We start from the raw sequence: 20,740 nt of genomic DNA, 5'->3' as shown, positions 1-20,740 counted from the left end.
TTGCCATAAGCCCTTTACCGGTTTGGAGGAGCAGAGGTCATAAGAAGGAGGCCAAATCCATGGAATCTACTACTTAGAGATCATGCCTCTTTAGTCAGCCTTCTACTTCCATTGTGGGCTATTTCTCTCTTTAGCCATGGGTAAGTTTCCTGGATGAGAAATGAATGCTGGGTAAAGGCAGTTGGTTTCATAAGACAATGAGAGACTTGGAACATGCACTTGGTTTTCCTGGTTCTTACATCCAGGATTATCCCATGTACTCTAGAGGTGACTAGAAGTGACTTTGTAAAGAGACTTTCCCAGCCTTTCACAGCATGGCATGGTAAGAAAAGGATTCACATCCTTGCTTTGCCATCTACTAGTTGTGTTATTAATGCAAGTTACTTACACTCACTGAGCCTCGATTGCCTCATCTATAAAATGGGTCTAATACCCCACAGGGAGGTTGTAAAGCTTAAGTATGCTAACGAATGTGCAGTGGCTGGCACATAACATATGCTAATTATCACTCTCTTCTGTTTGCACCAAGTCAACCTTCTCCTATTATCAGTGATTCCCATCCTTCTGTGCTTGTTCATTAATCTCAGGTTTAAATTTTTAAATCCATTCAAAATGGACTATCCATGTCTATTTCATACTAAGAGAAAGGCCAGGGTAGTAGTGACTTAAAACACACTTTGAATCAAGCAAAGCTGTGGTCCAAAATCCAGTTCTACTACTTACCAGTTTTATGATCTTGGGAAAGTGGTCAAACCTGTGACTCAGTTCTATCAGGTACAAAATGGGGATGTTAACATCGCCATTAAAGGATTATTGGAAGGATGACTGGAAGGAGTAAACAGCTATCTTCGTAAGAGAGCCCTGGTCAGTATCCTCCCTGGGGCCTACGACACCCTAAGCAAATGCCACTTAACAACACTTTTCTTTCCTTGGTCACCAGAGAGTACCCTACGAGACATAAAGGACAGACCTTAGAAATAGTGCTTGCTGACTGATGTTGGTTTGGGCGCCCATGCTATGTTAGAAACATTAGTGGATGATGGGATCTAGCTCCAAGTTTTAAAAGCCTTCGTGCATAAAATATGCCTGGACGGTCCTGGCCCCGAATCTGGCCTGGTCACCCTCAATGCCTCTGGGCAGACTGGCCTTTTTTGCCTGGGCACTTGCAAAAGAATCAGGACCGTTTCTTGCTGGTCCCTTAGGAAGCAGGGTCTAACAGACAAATGACAGAACTCTACTCACCTTCTTTGGCTAGGGAATCTCCTCTCACCTCCACTGGGTCTCAGGAGGGTGGGAGATGGCAAGAAAGCTCCCTCTTACTCATACTTTGAGCACCTGGGCCTCTGGGTAAAGCCCACTCATTGTAAGGAGAAAGATCCTACTTTCTAGCTCCACCTCCGGAATTAGAAAAGCGTTCCTAAATCAGCCCATTACAAGTGCTCCTCACAATATCTGGCACACAAACTTACCATTTCTATTGCAAGACTCTACTCATTTCATTATAAGTCTTTAAGAAATATTCTAAAATCGTTTTGTTATATTTGAACCTAAAATCGTGGTGAAACCCATATTGGCTCTGTAAATATAAAAATATGAGCATCAATATAGTTTATGTTTAGAAACAGAAAAAAAAGACTAAAAGATTTAGGAATAGGAAGAAGGCCTTGGGACCCCTTAGAATGATATTTTATCAAAAAGAAATAACTATTGAATATTTAAAGTGTGCCAAGTACTATTCTATCCCATTTGATCGTCACAAAAACCTATGAGGTATTATTAACCCCAATTTACGGATGAGGGGACTGAAGCAAAGAGACTTTAAGTAACTCCTCAAAGATCACCTAGCTGGTAAATGTGAGAGCGGTTAACTTCCCAATCACCCAGCTGGTAAATGTTAGAGCTGGTTTCAAACCCAGGCAATTGGGCTCCAAACCCTGGGCTTTTAACCACTCAACTCTCCTGGCTTGTTTTATCCTAGCTAGTCAAAGTTTATAAATTAAAGTTCAAGACTCCTTCTCCACCATAAATTGCATAAGAGCCTCTGATTTCTGTCTACAATGCAGGCAATATTAACATTTCAGGAGGGTTTCATGTGCAGGGATTTAGGATCCCTGGTCCCTATCCCCTACAAGCCGCTGGGCAGACCAATCCCCCTCTCAGATCCAAATGCTGGTAGTATGCGGAGGAAGAGAGGAGACGGGGCAGCCTTGCCCCAGTTGAGAACCATCACAGTGAACAGAAAAGGACATCACGGACACTTCAACAAGAACTACCTGTTAGAAAGCAAAGGCAGATGAAGAAAGAAAGGAGAGACAAAAGGAAGACACATACCAGAGTTCTTCCCTTTTCCTGCATCAAACCTGCATCGTTAAACTGGTAATTAGACTAAAAACAATCCAAATTTTTGAGAAGTCCTCAGGACTCAGCAGCTAATAGAAAACCGTTTTCTAACAACAAATCCATATATGGTAGGCATTCTTAATCTGTTCTTTCATAAACTCTAAGCCCAAGATTTCAAATTAACTTATGACTTGCCAGACAATCTTCAATCTACAGATCTGTCCTCTGGAGCGGACACGGTGAGAAGCCCTCCCCTTTGTTTGGCCTAATCTAAAAGAACTCAGATTGCCCCAAAATAAAAAATCGAAGTCAGATTCAAAACCTGGTGCTACAATTAATAAGGACCTATATTCTGACACAAGGGAACCACTCATTTGGCTCCAAAAATATGAATAACTGAGAAGGTCAAGCTGATGGATGCACAGGAATACAACCCCACACTCCTTCCTCAGCCTGCCCTCCCTTCTCCAGCACGTGATGGGGGGCCGCTCTGGAAAGACCATACACAGGTAACTCCCCTCGATGACTACACAGAGTGAGGTTTACATTTACAAAGCTGGGGCCAGGATGTGAAGTGGCCCCAGTGAAGTGTCCACTGGTGCTCATGCTCTTAAGACCAGGAACACTTACAAAATCGTCCCACCGTCACCTCCACCACCTACTCGGCCCCTACTCCTCCCTCTTGCCCTCCTCCTTCATTCTGCCCTCTATGCCTCTTCTCTTCCCCTTCTCCCATTCGCTTGGCAAATCCAAACCTCTTTTCCCTGGTCTCCTTTGTAACCACCCTGACTATGATTGCTTCTGAGGACATTTAACACAAAAATCACAAAGCTAGAAAGAGAATTTGGCAAGAATTCCAAGGCAGTGATATCCAGATTTCAGAACATCACACCAATAGATGCTCAGCTCCCCTCAGCCCTGGTCTGCGTCCTGACATGTCCCAGAGAGAAAAGGAAGGATGTTAACAGGGATGCAGGATGTGGGTGACTAAGGAAGTCTCACTGACAGTCATCCAGTCTTTGAGGAAGATAACTATTGCTCTCTTTGCAATATTACAGCCAACAGTTCTTGATGTTAGTCTGACTCTTCTCACTGACATTAGCATTAACAGCAACATCCCTGTATGTCCATACCCCTAACAACCTGGATTTGTTTGCATGTCGGCAGTGATCTGCATAAAGGCAGCTTACCCAGCCCACCTGCCCTGACTAAGGAGAAATGATCCCTGCACATGGGTTGTTAATTCTGACTATCCTGAAGCAAACCCTGGCTTCTGGGAGAACTCATTATGCAGACCTCAAAATCTGAAGTGTCACAAGTCTCTTCTAACGATGGTCCCTATGTCATTTCCAGGCTTTCTTAAAAGTGCCAGTAACTTCACATTTACAAGGATGCTATTAGTTCTCTTGTAAGAAAGAGATGAGTTTAAACAATTGCATATTTTTCGTCCCTAACCAGCTCAGCCTAAGGGATAGTTATTCTGTCTGCTAACAGGCACACAGACCTGCATCTATACACTCAAAGGCACAATTTTTACAACCTGCACTTTAATGCTGTTCACCTCCAGGAAACATACCTTCTAGAGCACCTGCAACCCCAGCACTGGGTGTGGACAAACTGACCTAATCTTGTAAGAATAACTGGAAAGCTCTTTCAAACTGTGTACTTCAGGGAGGGTCCGAAGAGTTGCCCTGGGACATGAGAGCAATAATCTGGGATAAGGCACCAGATCAGGCAAGGGCTCTGACCCTTATCTCCAGATTAAACCAGAGCAAATGCACTTTTATTTGCTTAATAGTTGTTATTAAGCAATACTTATTAAAATTAAAACATCTGTTAATAGTTTAATAGATTACGCCAGAGAGGCATTAAAGTCAGCAGGATGAGAAAAACATGTGCACGGCCATGATTACCCTTAAAAAGTTCTTTAGGAAAACCAATAAACCATCCCTCAAGAAGCTTCTAGAACAAGTTTTTTTTCCCCTGTTCAGAAGAATTCTAAATTAGAGCAAGTTTTTTAGTAGAGCACTAGACAAAGTGGTTGATTTATTTTTTTAGGGGTCGTTTAAAACAACTTTTTATAGTGTCTCACCTCTTCCAGGTCAGGAGCTTGGGCAACAGGCAGCTGGGTGAGCTTCCGTTCCATGTGGCAATGGCAGAGGTCACTAGGTGGCAATTATTAGGTGGAGGATCCAGGATGGCTTCATTCACACGTGGTGGCTGGAAGGCTGGGTTCAGCCAAGACCTTGGCCACGATGGCCACAGGGTAGACTTCTCAAATGGTGGCTCAGGGCTTGAACAGCAGTATCCCGCCAACAAGGCAGAAACCGCATGGCCTTTTATGACCTAGCCTCGGAAGTCACACAATGACACTTTTTTTTTTTTTGGTGAGGAAGATCAGCCCTGTGCTAACATCTGCCAATCCTCTTTTTTTTTTTTTTTTTTTTGCTGAGGAAGACTGGCCCTGGGCTAACATCTGTGCCCATCCTCCTCCACTTTATATGGGACGCCACCACAGCATGGCTTGCCAAGCGGTACGTCGGTGCTTGCCCAGGATCCGAACCGGTGAACCCGGGGCCAGTGCAGCAGAGCGCGGGCACTTAACCATTTGCGCCACCGGGCCAGCCCCGACACTTTTTGTCATACTCTACTGGTCAGAGCGGTGCCAAGCCCATCCAGATTCAAGAATAGGGACCTGTTTTAAAATCCGGAACTTCTCCAGACATATTGTATAAAAAATAATTCAAACACTCTGATAAAAGTAATTTGCTGAGCCTTGAACACACACATTCGGAATTGCCTGTTTTGGGATGCTGAGCCTGAGAAAAAGGAACCAGATGGCTGCTTTTCAAAAAATTGGTCAAAAACAGCCAATGGTATTATCCAGAGTCAATAAACAGACTTGGGGTTTAGAAATCAGCCATGAGTCCCACCATTACCAAGAAATCCCGAAGTGACAAGGCGAGGATTTGTGTAAACGGACCCATCGCTTTTCTTTATATGGCTTTGGCCATTAGAAACTTCTAGGAGAGGTTTCACTGAGGCTGCTCTCCCTTGGGGAGTCAATCCCTAAGGCTTTAAACCCATTGTCTCTGAGCCATCCTTTGCAATTTACACTCACTATGCCTCAGAGTTTTTATTTCCTTTTATTCACCCAACCATAGTAAGGAAGATGATGTCTGAGAGGACCTGGAACCGATGTCACCTGAGGCAACAACAGATCAAAAAGCACCTCCTGTCACTCTCACTCTAAGGCAGTGGTTCTCAGCCAAGACCACTTTGCCCTTCCTCTCTCCCTCCCTCCAGCTCCCAGCATATTCGGCAGAGTCTGGAGACATTCTGGATCCTCACAACTGGGGGAGGGGAGTTCTGCGCGTATCCAGTCCCCGGGATGCTGCTAAACATCCTACAAGGCACAGGACAGCCTGCACGACAATGAATTACTCAGCGCAGAATGTCAATAGGGTCACAATTAAGAAACCCTCCTGTAAGGCACACGCTCTAACTGAGTAGACTGCTAAGCAGCTCCACATTGTTTTCATCGTTATTTCTCTCTTCCTATTTTTGAAGCACATGTGTACAGTTGAATTTCTATGAGTTCAATGCACATATGCTGTGGCTCCACTGGAATATCTCATTTAAAAAAAAAGTTCTAGAAGTCTGAAGATCGTAATTCTCATCATGAAACCGCTCTTTAACTTAAAGAGTCACTTTTAATGTAGCTGACCCCGTCGCATCAGTAATACTAAAGACAAACAAGAAAAACAAACTTTAAAGGCTTCAGTACTCAGCGGCTCCCATACGCTCTCGCCTTTTCCTAAAATAATAAGCTGAAATATTTATGCATGGGTGCAAGCAAACCCAGAGTCCCAGATTACCAGCCGCTCTTTCAGTGCAGGCTCTGCCATCTGCCCTCTCCCAGCAGCAGAACAGCAGCAGCAATGACACACACATGCCCTAATCCGACCAAGTCACCCTGGGCCTCTGCCACCTGTCCCCGAGACCACACAGACCCCTGCACGTCCCATGGACTTCCTTTCTGCCCCGCACTCGTACCCTCTCACACGTCCTGCTCTGTCTGTGGCCATCACATTTTGGTTTATACTTGCAAATCAAAAGCTGTCCACCTACCAGACAGAAAACACCATTTATAAACTCTTGAGATTTACCTTCAGGGAACTCCTGATAGTCATTTTTATTGGGTCTCTTCCACCACAAATCTGTAAAGCTATTTCCTACTTCTAACATTAATTGCTATTTTCCTCTTAAAACAAGGCTTCAATGACACCAATACATGGCACATAAAACCACAATTCCCTCAGTGACATAAACTACACTGCTGGGTTGCTGCGCGCTGCAGCGCAGGACTGTCAGCGGGCCAGGCTTGTTAATGGCCTGTGATGTGGTGCCCTTCTCCCAGGACAAACATAAACACTTCTTATACAATTTTTTGGCTTTGCAACCCCCTTTCCAACTAAGATTTCACCCCAGGAGGTGGAATCTTAGCCGTCCCACAGAGCAGATGGCCACCGAGAATGGCCCTCACTTGGGAGGCGTTCCTCCCAAAAAACACATACTCTCTAACAAATCCGACCACAAGGCTAATTTAATTTTTAAATGACTGTTAATTTTACCTCATGTCAAAACCCACACTCTAGAACTCCTTTGATCCTAAGGGCAAAGGAAGCCCGGGGAAATGCCGGTTTACAGAACCTGTCTGCTAGGAGAAAGGGTAAGCGCAGGCCAAGCCCGGGCTCCAGGAAACTCAGCTTTGATACGGAGGGAGTGGCACCAGCATTACCCACACAACAGGCCTGAAAACAACAGCGGCTACAAAACGCTCTGAGCACTTCGGCTGGCTGCAGGGCAACAATTAGGGAGAAAGGTTCAGAAGTTACAGGATTACTTAAAGCCGACTTGCCCCTATTTTGTTAGGGTGGAAACTACCACTGACTGTGTTCCAGGTATGCCTGTCAAAGGTTACATCACTTACTATCATAACAATTCCCACTTTACAGAAGAGGAAGCTAAGCCCTGGAGAGAGGAGGAACTTGCCTAAGGCCACAGACCCTGGGGGCGGGGAGCAGGGCTGGAACCCAGGCCCCCCTGACTCCAGGCTGGGTCTTCCCCACCACAGGTCGCGCCCAACACAGTCATTCCCCCTGTGGCAAAACGGGGCTGAGAAGGGCTGTCTCCCAAACACTCTCTTCTCCAAAGAGCCTCACACATGGCTCTCTAATGTTTGTTAATTGGTAAAATACTTAAACAGGCTGCATAATCACCAAAATTCAATCCTTAATTTGTATTTAACCATTTACATTTTCAAGCTACAGAAAATGCATGCTCTTTAGATGCAGGGTGAGCTGGACTGCTTGTTAGGTACAGCTGGGCTCCAGAAAGGACCAGGAGACACAGACGGAGACATCTTCGGGACCTGGCCCAACTAAAGGAAGAACTTGGTCCTCTCATGAAGACCTTACAGTTCAGGCCTTACAAACAGGAGGTGATTAAACTGGGGTGATGATAGGGGATTTAATCCTGGTTCTGGGGAAAGAGCACAGCAGGGGAGGAAATGATCTAGAGAAAATACAGAAGGTATAAATGGGAGAAAAGACACACGGGGCCCACCAAAGACTTCTCTGATCTGTGCTGTAAAAACAGGAGCAAGGTGCTGGCAAAATCACCACAAACTTTGATTCTTATACTCCTCACTCACTATAAAACTACTTATGTGATGTACACCTTATTTGGGGAGTAATTAATGAACGTAGATATACTATTTCCCTTTGCAATAAGAAAATCACAAATATGAACCAATCTTCTAACTTACCACATTTTTTATAGCAAGTTGGAACCCAATGAATAGAGAGTTCCCTCACATTTCAGCATTTAATTTTGTACACATGAAAACTATTATATAAACCTCCATTAACTTGTTTCCTGCCACTTTGGTTACAGACCCCCACTGACTGCCTAAGAAAAAAAAGATAAAGAGAACTACTGAATTAAAATGATATCACATGCAATAAAACAAGTAAATAAACAAAAAATGTGCCTTCACCAACAGACAATGCCAAAATACTTCTTCACTAAAAGGTGTACTTTCCAAATTACGCTTCATAAAAGCTCAAGGCTCATAGCTGGGAAGGCAGATACACCCACCTCACTTTTGTTTGTACTTTCAAGAATCCTGAAGAGAATAATCAAGTTTTCCCCACGTGTAAATGAATTCCAGAAACTAGATTTTCCAAATAAGCTGTTTTTATCAACGTATATGCACTCAAATTTGAATTTGTTTCTAATTTGCATGGTTTTGCACATAGAATATTTTGGTTCCAGTAAAATATTTACTATTCACTTCCGAAGCGCTATGCCAGCACTGTACGGCAGGACAGGCTCACAACTACAGGGGTGCCAAAGAACAGTCCCCATGAGAAGTCCCAACGCCAGACTATGAGGACACTACCACCAAATCACTTCCCAAGGCCTGATTTTCACCAAAAAACAAAGTACTGGTTAACGCCACTGTGCAAGATTAAGTTTGCTCTTTCTATTCAAGCTCTAATAATCTAGCCAGTGGTGTTCATTCTTGCTGCTATGGAGACCTGGTCAGACCCACCTCTGGCCTGCAGAATGCCTGCCAGCTTTAGATCAATAAGCCCTGTGATCTTTAACAAAGAGCAGAGGCCGATAACCCAGCCAACTCTCCCTGTAGTCATCAATCAGGGTTAGACCACAGCTTGTCTTTCGACCCCTAGGAGTCCGGATGTCTGCTGCACAGTTCCTGGAGAGAAGCAAGGGACGTGGTACAAAGTCAGCACCAGCAGAAGTCAGGTGAACCAGTGAAAGGGACTGCTGAGGAAGAACGGATTTCCAGAAGGAACTGTGCTCTCTCTCTTCCTGAGGTGGCACAGAAATTCCACAGGAAAGCGGTCAGTTGCCAAGGGTTCCAGAGGAACACACTCGCCCCTGGACATCTAGGCCACGTGGTGAAGCCTAAAGGTCAATTTAAGGAGACACCCCCTCCCCCTCCGCCAGGCTGGGAGGATGGCAGGATGGGTAGATGGACCAGAGTAGGTGGATGAAAATGACCAAGCAGCAAACAATGACATCTCTTCGGTCAGTGATTGTGAATTTAAACAAAATTTCTTCACCTTACAAATTCTCTTTGGCAACTTTTCATCTTGAATGAATTTCCTATAACTATTCTAAATTTTAAAACTCACTTGTAACAGTAAATCTTTTTTGGGGGATTAACTGGGAGGTCAAATAAAGGAGATAAACGAACAGCAATGCTTTGATACCAGCCTAAAAGCAGTGGGGTGACTTACCCCCATGGGTTTCTAAGAACATCAAACCACATCACCTGGTTTACTTGGCTGGGACCATTGACAGCAGGGCTGCAATTTTCAAAATGAGGTTGGGAGTGGTGGAGACCGTGGTTTACTGGCTAATGGTATCTATCAGTGTAGAGAACTGAGTCCTCCTCCCATTGCTACAATGCTCAAACATATCTGGACCTTCCAGTTACATCCACAGCATCTTGTACACACATGCATTTCCACAAACAGACTGAAAGGTCGATGAGCTCCAAGTAGCATGTCCCTCTGAAAAGGAGGCATTGGGCCACAAAAGGAGGGTAGACTCCCGGCTGCTGGGTACTGTTATTGAATGGAGGGCAACTGCAAGCCTATTTGTTCCATGACTATCCTGATTCCTCCAGGGAGGCTGAGTGATTGGGGCCACTGCCTCTCCACAGCGCAGGCTCTGCCCAACTCCATAGGGCACCCCTCACACAGACTACAACATGGCATCCTGCCTTCCATCCACCCCCTAAGCCTAAGAAAGCCCGTTGAAACTCAACTTCACCACCAACTTTAAGGAATCAGTTTAATCTTGCTATCTCTCAATTTTCTAATCTACATGTAATCTCAAGAAAAGGCTCAACTATGTAAAAGCTACTTGACACCACTTCTTACAGACTTCTCAGCTTATAAAAATATCACAAAGAGCACTAGACGAGGAATCAGAAGTCATATCTTCATTTATATCATTCATTCACCCAACAAATGCAAATTAAGCACCAAATATACGCCAGAGACCAAAGGAATGAGGGTGAACAAACAGGATAGAGAAGGGACAGTGCCCTCACGGGGCTCTGGCCAAGTCATCCAGTGTCTAGAACTGAAATTAAAAGGCTTAGACAAGAAGCTTTTTCAAGTCCCTCCCAGCTCTCCTATTCTCCACTCTCTGCTTTAGTGCCAAGAGGGGACCAAAGCATTCTGGAATGTTCTGCTTCCCCGAACAGATGCTGTTTTTACTCCATGTACGTATAGCTCAGGCTGCAGACATGTGGCTTACCTTCATGCCGCCAAGCACAGACAAGACAACTCATTTTCATCCCAGAGTTTGTGAGACCAAATGGAGCCCTGATCTAGAAGGCCCACTGGCACGCACATCTCCGGCTCCTTGGCACGGGGACCCTCACAGACTCATTCCTTCCACTTGGAGGAAATCTGGTTCCTTCAGATCAAAACTACAGACAAACAGGAGCAGCGCTGCCAAGGCTTCCTCACATGTTGCCTGGGTTTGTTTATTTCTTCTTCATCAACTCACATTATTTCTGACACTGCACTTCAACTTCCTGGACACAGCTAGAGAGAAAAGCTTTTAAGAGGCCCTGAAGTATAGCCAACTTCTGATTAGCCACAGTAATGAAGGAAAGGAAGAGCACACGGCCAGAGCGACAGGACTCTTGCCTCTGAGTTCTGCAGGGAAGATTCCTGTACAGGATATGGGCAAGCTTTAGTGAAACAAGTGAAAATCTCCTCCCTTCACAAAATTCCCCTCAGATAACATTTCAGGAAAACACTTGGCTGGAGTTTTACCTTCTGGGAGTTCCCAAGGGCGCCACATCCACCAGAAAGAGAGATGTCTACAAGTCCCCATTATCAACTGGTAGGGAGAACTGTCAGCCCCTGAGTCAGTGGGGGGATTTTTATAAAAACTACACAAACCAAAGCTATGATTAAATGCACTCAACAGGGGCTAAGGTTTTTATTAACACATCTCAATAGAAATTTTCTTTTTTTTCAGAGCTAAGTTCACAAACATTAAGTAGAAATTTATACATTAGAGAGGGAGAAGCAGGAGTCTAGGAAGCAATCAGACATGAGACAGTAAGAATGCGAATGAAGATGGCCATGGAAAAGCCTGGGCCCCAGAAATAAACGTGCAAGAAGCAGTGACGTAGAGAGTTGACGCCTCTGACCTTCCTGATCAAAGGCACAGGCACTCCAGCAGTTACTTGATGCTTGGCTTACGACTGTGTCAGACGTACAAAGAGCCCTTCCCATCCTCCCTCTCCATCTCCCCCAACTCCCACTCGCCTTGTCCTGCCCCCTTGATCTCTTTTCTCACCCTCAGAAAGAAGCCGAGCTGCGCAGGGGAATGGTGCCAGCTGGTGGCTGGTACCAAGAACTATCTATTCATCACGGTTTTCTCTCTTCTCTTGGAGGACTCCCTGCTCTTGGAGGATAAATTCACCTCCTCCTCCTCTTCCCACTGTTTCTTCTAATTATGATCACAGGGGGCTTAATTTGAAAGTGAGAAGTCCAGGGATGGAGTCCCAGGTCCCCACTTCCTTATCCAGAGACCTAGGGCAAGTCACGTGCCCTCTCTCTACCTCACTCCCTTCTTGCAACCATGGAGAGCAGGGCTTTTATGAAGCAGCAGAAACTAGCATACACTGTGAACAGAACAGCACTAATCAAATAGAAGACATAGCTCTCACCATTCTGCAAACCCCCCACCACACGGTTTAACACTTCAAACACTGCTCAACTCAAAGGAATCTGCTGACCATTATGCTCCAAATAAATCATGTCAACAACAGATGACTGGCAAGCCTTCCTCAGAAGTAAAAGACACCATCCCAACTCCACACGCACTCTCTTGTCTGTTGAGTTTCTTTATTTTCAGTGTGAATGCCACGTTCCTGAGTAACGGGCCAAGTGGTATGGCAGGACCTGTATCAATCACTTTGAGTCACTAACTCTCAGTTACAGCAGGAGAAACTCTATGTTCCCGACCATAGTGCCCTAAATGATGCCCGTGCCTCCCCACGGCCTCTCCTGCTGCCAGGAGGGAAACAGCCAGCCCCTGTGAGGCTCTGCTACATCCCCAAATGCCACCTCACCGTGATAAAGATCTCAAAGGGGCTAATGAAATCATCTCCTCCGCCTTTTATTCCTCAGAAACAACCACAAAATTAGATGAAATGACCCCCTGCTCCTCTAATTTAAGGCCTATTTTATTACCTTCAACCCCAATTCTCTCTTTTAAACGGATATGAGACCCTGCAGACCCAGAGGCCAGTGGGATTAGTAATTGGCGGCTTCTTCCTCCCAGCCTGTTCCCCAGAGGGCGCGTCTCCGTCCCCGGGGTGGGGTCACCATCAGTTCAATCTTCATGCTTCAGAGACGTCCCCTTTGAACAAGATCAGATGTCCCCCAGCCCTGCCTGGTGCTCTGCTCAAAGGAGCAGCAGCGTCTTCTCACTCAGAGCATTCATGTCAACTCAGCCAGAAAAACAAAGGCAAAAGGAGGAGGTCAGCGTGGTTAATTGTCCACCAGGCTAAACGCAGGCCCACTCAAACCAGCACCTTGGGAGGGCTGGTCACCCCGTAAAATGCTAAGTGCACTTTGAACCCAGGAACAAGGAGAATGAGAACTATTTTCCCCAGCCTGCTGGGCTGCAGGGCGAGCTTCGGCTGTTTGTTTTCCTTTTCAGATTGTAGCCATAAAGGGAGAAGGACTTCTTCACAGCAACTCTGGGCAGACAGAGAAAACGCAGGCCAGGAGGGTGAGCACCAGGGCTTGCCCATCAGGACACAAAGGAAAGAGAAGACAAGCATCAACAGAGGTGTTCAAAAGGGACCAACCAAGTCTTCCTCTAGATTTGAAAAAGGAACCTGAGAGAACAGAATTCTGGAAGCCTCAGACAGTGCTCCACATAAGAAATTCTCAAAAAATTAAAAATGGAAATACCATATGATCCAGCTATTCCACTTCTGGGTATTTATCCAAAGAACATGAAAATACTAATTCAAAAAGATATATGCACCCCTATGTTCACTGCAGTATTATTCACAATAGCCAAGACCTGGAAGCAACCCAAGTACCCATCAACAGATAAACAGATAAAGAAGATGTGGTATATACATACAATGGAATACTACTAAGGCATAAAAAAAAGAAAGAAATCGTCCCATTTGCGACAACATGGATGGACCTTGAGGGTATTATGCTAAGCGAAATGAGAAAGACAAATACTGTATGATGTCACTCATATGTGGAAGATAAACAAATAAACACACACATAGATAAAGAGAATGGACTGGTGGTTACCAGAGGGGAAGGGGGCGTGGGGAGAGAGAAACAGGTAAAGGGGCACATGTGTACGGTGACAGATAAAAACTAGACTGTTGGTGGTGAACACGATGCAGTCTATACAGAAACTGATAAATAACAATGTACACTTGAACTTTATACAATGTTATGAACCAATGTGATCTCAAAAAAAAAAAAAAGAAATGCTTTATAGGGAAAAGGAATCATCTAAAATGCAGGATATTTACTCTTTATCATTATAAGAGATGGAGGAGGAAATTTTTTCACTCTCTTTCACCTATTTGGAAAAGTTACTTTTGTAAACTAGTTCTCCGAAGTCTTCCTTCCAACTCAGGTCCATAATCTTAAATTGACACTAAGGAACAGAAGACAGTCATTTCTTAACTGAGAGAGGACCTGAGAGTGATTAAAACAACACCTCCAGTCCTTTCCATAAAGCAAAGGTCTAAGATATTCCACGTAAAACCAACTTTTCCTGGAAACAAGTACTTATAAGTTTTCTTCCAAATCAACAACAAAACTCCCATAGTGGACAAGACAAAGCAGCCAACAAATCACAGCTGACAAGTGACCTGATCAAAGCACAGAATGGTTCCTAAATTATGCACCGATTGTGCTCTGGAAATGGAAAAAAGCAAACGCTTCCCAGAGATGTCAATACCTGGGTGCAGCTTTATGATGAAACTTGAAAGCCTATTTTGGAGACTTTGCTTCTCTTTAAAAAGAAGAAAAGATAAACGCTTCACCTGGAAAAACCAAGGTGCCTGAGGGGGGATGTGCCATTTTTTTTTTTTTGGATCCGTCACCAGCCACAGTCTAGGCGCCCAGGCATTTCAGCAATAAAGGCAATTAACGGTCAGAGACCAGTATGCTAAGGACACTGGAGTCTGAGACCAGAAACCAGTTGCTGTGGTCCACTAGTTGCCTTTGCTCTGATTGCTCCTACATGTCTACCCTGGACACAAGGGGCCCATGCTGGACAATGTCTTTGGATCAAGGCCAACACTGCAAAACAGCCATGTTACACACACACACACATGCCCTGATATACAAATTCTACTGCTGAGACATTAGCAGTCCCATCTTTACAAACAGTAAACATTTCATGAATGACAGAAGAGCACCATATCAGAAGTCCAAAACACAAAGTTCAGAAGCTGTAAGGAAATTCAGGCACTGCATCACTTCTTGAATTTTCCAACTAGGATGACGTGGGTAGCCAAGCTCCAACTAGAGAGCTCTGTGAAGTGTGCCTGAACACCCACCTGTGTGTTAGAGCCCGTGTGGACAGGGACCAGCCCAGTAACTTGATGCCTTGACCTGCCTCATTTTTTTCTACCCTGATTGGGATTGTATTATCAAACAGGAGGCACTCTGAGAATCAGATATCTCCTAGAAGCTCAGAGTTGGTATTATTATGAATTGGTGAGCGCTCCCCATGTGTTTGGCAGCATGAAGACCAGACACACAACCACCACCTCGTATTCAGCTTCTGCAGGGAGGGAGCTTCACAAAACAGTCAGTGATACCTCAAATTCCAAAACCTACTAAAAAGTAAATCCCACTCATATTTTAATGTCTGACCTTTTAAACTGTAATTTCTTTTCGTGGTTTATTTTTTAAGTATGATAGACAAACTGGATTCCGTGAAGACTGGCAACTCCTGGGCAAAGCTGAAGTCCTGACTCTACACAGCCTTAGGAAACTCTAAGAACATGAATGGGGTCAGCGGAGAGTCAGATTTCTTTTGCTGCCTTGTCTTTCACTAAATTCTCCTTCAGGACGCTGTACGACTGGGGCTCAGTACCAGGTCGAAGAAACCATGGTTAAGCGACGGCTTTTATGTGGACTTGTTGGCTGGAACCTCTACTAGGTTGTGGAAAGCACATGCAGAAACCAGAAGACAACTTTTTTCTCTTTGCTCACTGCTGCACAAACCCAAACAAAGCAACTGGAAAGGCTGAGCAATGAGTAGCGTTAATGTAAAAGCAGGGTAAGAAGGCAGGAGCAAAAACTCAAGGCCACACTCTCCTATGAAACATGCAAGTGGGCTTTGGTTAGACCCAAGTATCACCCCCAGCTTCCGTGAGCTCGGCCACCCACCGTGCTGAAAGGACCCAGGCCCCATCCTGGTGCCAACATTCAGGGGAGCCCCCGCCCTGGGGCTTGCTACTCCCAACCCGCAGGATGAAGCAAAATGGCATCAAGCTAATCAGCGCATCTCTCAAAGAACCCAACATGCTCAAAAGTATGGGGAAACCTAAAATGCACTGATTTAAATGCTTTTTGTTAAAATTATTTAAACCTAAACTGTGTTTTCAAACAAATGCTCAAGCCACTGAGACATATTTTTATTTCCTCTGGGTTGTTAACTGGGAAAGTCAATTGCCTGTTCCCTTACTGTCTACACATTTAGATCATGTTCAACCCTGTGGCTGACTGGGGCCCCCAGGGTCTGCCAGACAACTGTCTCTCCCAGGGCAGCATCCCTTACTGCTCAAGAGGAAGACAATGAAACAAAAACTCCTGACTTCTTATCCTTTTCCATAGGGGTAAGAATCTAAACTTACTGACTCAACTATAATACGATAAATTCTCAATTATGCGTGGTAATGTGAGCAAACAGCCATGTAATTAGTCCAAAAGGGCACTCCACAGTCATTTAATTGGTTTAGGAATACATTATGATTTTTTTGTGGCTGTGCCTTAGTTTAGTTTACTAGGCCCTTTTTCTCTCAGACTAACATTCACTATTTATTGAAAGTCTGTTCCATGTCAGGAACCATGCTAGGTGGGAGGTGGGGACAAAAAGAACTCAGAGCTCAGGGGGAAAAGACGTGCACAAACAAGGGAGGAAAGCTGCGCACGGCGAGGGCAGCGTGTTGTGTGAGCAGAGAAGCAGCAATTCCTTCTGCTGGAAAGCTGAGAAAAATGCCATGCTCCAAACAGCCTCTCCTGCAGACAGTCTGATAAATAACAAGTGAAATTTGGTCTGGGTCTTAAATGAGGAAAAGGAACTCTAAAGCACCAACTCAAATGGTGGGGAGAAGGGTGCCCAGTGCAAAAGAAAGAGTGTTGGGTGATGAGAAGGCCAGCAACGTCCAGAAGAGAGCCAGCCAGGTAAAGATCTTCAGCCAGTGACTCTCAACAGAGGCAGGGGACCGTCTTACACCTTTCTTAGAGGAGGTGGTGCTCTACATTTAAGGATCTTCTTTTTAATGAAGGAGAACTTTGGGTGGTTATCAGAGTGCACCATCAAGGCTAGAGTTTTCCCACAACCCACCTGAGCACGAGCAGGTCCAGGAACTAACCCCTTACCTGTATGAAGAGGTGCTCTTTAACGAGATGCAAAAACCACAGGCCAACTGTGAACTCAAGAGTCTGCTTCCCAGTTTACCTGAAAAACAACAGGAAAGGGCCATATTTGTTAACTGGGAATAGCCAGTCTTTTAATGGTCCCCGTAGAGACCTATAGACCATGCGTAACGCTCCTTGGTTTCAGAGCAGAAAACCTGGCCAGTGTTACCTGGCCAAGGGGTTGGATCAAAGAGACCTGGGTGAGAATGCTATTGTTACAACTCAGTGGCAGGGTAACTGTGAGCCAGGTACTTAACCTACCTGTGCCATGGTTTATTCCCTTGCTGTGTCTACCTCACAGGACTAAGAAGGCCTTCTATAGGCCAGGCACCACACCAAGCCTGGAGTCGCATGAATGAACATGTGATGAGTTCCCTGCCCTCAGGGAATTTACAGTCCACAAAGACAGAGCAGTAACAGGTAGTAATTATGACCTTGATGCAGCTGGTAGGAGGGGAAGTGAGGAAAACACAAGGGGACGTGGAGCCTCTGCAGAGGCACCAGCTAATCCCAGAGGGGTCAAAGGAAGCTCCCCAGAGCAAGTATGGCCAAGTTGAGGTCTGACGAGTAGGAGTTGGCCAGACTAAGAGGGCAAGCCAAGAGCATGCCAGACAGCAGGAACAGCAAAGTGGGATGCCCTGGAAGCAAGAAGGACACAGTGAGTTCACAAGCAAAAGGCGCTGGTGACCACAGGAGTATTTCCGAGGCCAAGAGGGAAACTGGCAAGAGACAAAGCTGTAGAGGTGGGCAATCACAAAAGGCCTTGCAGGCATTTTAAGAGCGTCTGGACTTTATCTTAAGGCCAATGGCAAGCCCATGAACGGTCTTACGTAGGAAAGGGGCAAGGTTTAGAAAGCTTTCTGCAGCACCAGAGAGAACAGAATGGAAGGAGGCAATGAAAGCCCACCTTAGCTACCCCAAGTGCCACACCACAGGTCTGCTGTGGAGAGGACCAGGGAGAAGGCTCTAGCATTAAGAACACAGAGCTAGGGTTCCCCCCGGCACCCCAGTGAACCACTGCTTCTGAACTACGGGTTCCTCCAGCATAAGGCGACCCCCTCAGGCAGACACCCATCAGGAGCAGAGTCTACCTGTCCCAACACACCCTCCAGAAGGTTGAGGAGTGCCTAGGTGTCACAGTGGTCCTCGAAGTGTGGTCCCCAGACCAGCAGCATCAGCATCACCTGGGAACGTGAAATTTAGACATACAGATTTGTGGCTTATCCCAGACCTAGTGACTCAGAAGCTCTGGGGGTGGGTCCAGCCATGTGTGTTTTAACAAGCCCTCCAGGTGACTATGATGTTCCCTAGAGGCAGTAAGCACTAAATGGGGGCAGTGCTGGTACTGGGAGGCAGAGCACAGAGTACAGAGCTGGCCCCGCCTGATAGCCCACCCGCGCCTCCGTGCTCAAGACCTCACACTCTACAGGGTCTGTGACGTTCATTTGTGTTTAAAAGAAAATCCACAAAGCTGGTTTTGCTGAGGCTTGAAACCATTCCTAGCCCTGTAGACTGATGGAGTAGAGAGCACCAGGCTCCCTCCTGGGTGAGGATGTGGTGCTGCGGGAGGATTGCATTTTCCCATGAAACGCTCTGTCCTACTAGATGTTTCTCCTCCCACCTAGATACAGAATCTGACCACTCCAGAAAAGAAACCCTGATTTGCAAATATCTTCTCCCATTCAGTAGGTTGCCTTTTGGCTTTGTTGATGGTTTCCTTCACCGTACAAAAGCTTTCTAGTTTGATGTAGTCCCATTTATTTTGTCTTTTGTCACCCTTGCCTGAGGAGACAGGTTAAAAAAATATTACTAAGACCGATGTCAAAGAACATACTTCCTATATTTCCTTCTATGAGTTTCATGGTTTTAGGTCTTATATTCAAGTCATTAACCCATTTTGAATTTACTTTTGTACACAGTGTAAGGTTAAGTGGTCCAGTGTCATTCTTTTGCACATAGCTGTCCAGTTTTCCCAACACCATTTATTGAAAAGACCATCTTTTCTCCATTGTATACTCTTGCCTCCTTGGTCATAGATTAAACGACCACACATGCATGGGTTTATTTCTGGGCTCTCTATTCTGTTCCACTGATCTATCTGTCTGTTTTTCTGCCAGTACCATACTATTTTGATTACTGTAGCTTTGTAGTATAGTTTGAAATCAGGGAGCATGATACCTCCAGCTTTGTTCTTCTTTCTCAAGACTGCTTTGGCTATTCAGGGTCTTTTGTAGTTCCATATAAATTTTAGGATTGTTTGTTCTACTTCTGTGATAAATGCCATTGGTATTTTGATAGAGACCGCACTGAATCTGCAGATTGCTTTGGGTAGTATGGCCATTTTAACAATATCAGTTCTTCCAATCCATAAGCATGGTATGTCTTTCCATTTATTTGTGTTGTCTTAATTTCTCTCAGCAGTGTTTTATAGTTATCAGAGTACAGGTCTTTCATCTTCTTGGTTAAATTTATTCCTAGGTATTTTATTCTTTTTGATGCAATTGTAAATGGGATTTTCTTAATTTCTCTTTTTAATAGTTCATTTTTAGTGTATAGAAATGCAACAGATTTTGTATATTCATTTTGTATCTTATAACTTTACTGAATTTATTTATTAGTTCAACAGTTTTTTGGTGGAGTCTTTAGGGTTTTCTATATATAATATCATGTCATCTGCAAATAGTGACAATTTTACTCCTTCCTTTCCAATTTGGACACCTTTTATTTCTTTTTCTTACCTAACTGCTCTGGCTAGGACTTCCAATACCATGTTGAATAACAGTGATGAGAGCAAACATCCTTGTCTTGTTCCTGATCTTAGAGGAAGAGCTTTCAGCTTTTCACCATTGAGTACGATGTTAGCTGTTGGCTTGTCATATATGATCTTTATTATTTTGAGGTATGTTACCTCTACACCCACTTTGTTGAGAGTTTTTATAATAAACGGATGTTGAATTTTGCCAAATGCTTCTTATGCATCTATTGAGATGATCATACGATTTTTATCCTTTGTTTTGTTAATGTGGTATATCATGTTGAGAAGATATATGCAAATCATGAATCTGATAAGGGATTAATATAAAGAACTTATGCAACTTAATAGCAAAAAAACAAACAACTCAATTAAAAACTGGGCAGAGGACCTGAATAGACTTTTTTCCAAAGAAGACATAGAGACGGCCAGCAGGCACAGGAAAAGATGCTCAACATCACTAATCGTCAGGGAAATGCAAATCAAAACCACAATGAGATATCGCCTCACACCGGTAAGAAGGGCTATTATCAAAAAGACAAAAAATTACAAGCATCAGCAAGGCTGAGGAGAAAAGGGAACCCTCGTATACTGTTGGTAGGAATGTAAACTGGCGCAGCTGCTACGGAAAACAGTATGGAAGTTCCTCAAAAAATTAAAATTAGAACTAACATATGATCCAGCAATTCCACTTTTGGGTATTTACCCAAAGGAAATAAAAACACTAATTCAAAAAGATATATGCACCCCTATGTTTACTGCAGCATTATTTACAATAGCCAAGATATAGAAGCAACCTAAGTGTTCATTGATAGATGAATGGATAAAGAAGATGTGGTATATTTATATAATGGAATATTACTCAGCCATAAAGAAGAAT

General features: G+C 44.5%; 1 protein-coding gene across 1 annotated transcript in view; it reads right to left on the bottom strand.

Annotated features, from left to right (window-relative positions):
- LHFPL2 (LHFPL tetraspan subfamily member 2) overlaps nt 1–17,148 on the bottom strand; it is a 144,837-nt gene extending 127,689 nt beyond the window's left edge. The window contains exon 1 of the mRNA XM_004420430.3: nt 17,070–17,148. The gene's annotated coding sequence lies outside the window, so the exon portion shown is untranslated. The remainder of the gene's footprint in view (nt 1–17,069) is intronic.
- Between the last annotated feature and the right edge of the window lie 3,592 nt (nt 17,149–20,740).

The sequence above is a fragment of the Ceratotherium simum genome, chromosome 4, assembly GCF_057802395.1.
Source record: "Ceratotherium simum simum isolate JZ-2026a chromosome 4, ASM5780239v1, whole genome shotgun sequence".
In the NCBI taxonomy this organism is placed as follows: domain Eukaryota; kingdom Metazoa; phylum Chordata; class Mammalia; order Perissodactyla; family Rhinocerotidae; genus Ceratotherium; species Ceratotherium simum.
The sequence above is the reverse complement of the archived record's forward strand: the minus strand, read 5'-3'. Positions and strand labels throughout refer to the sequence as shown.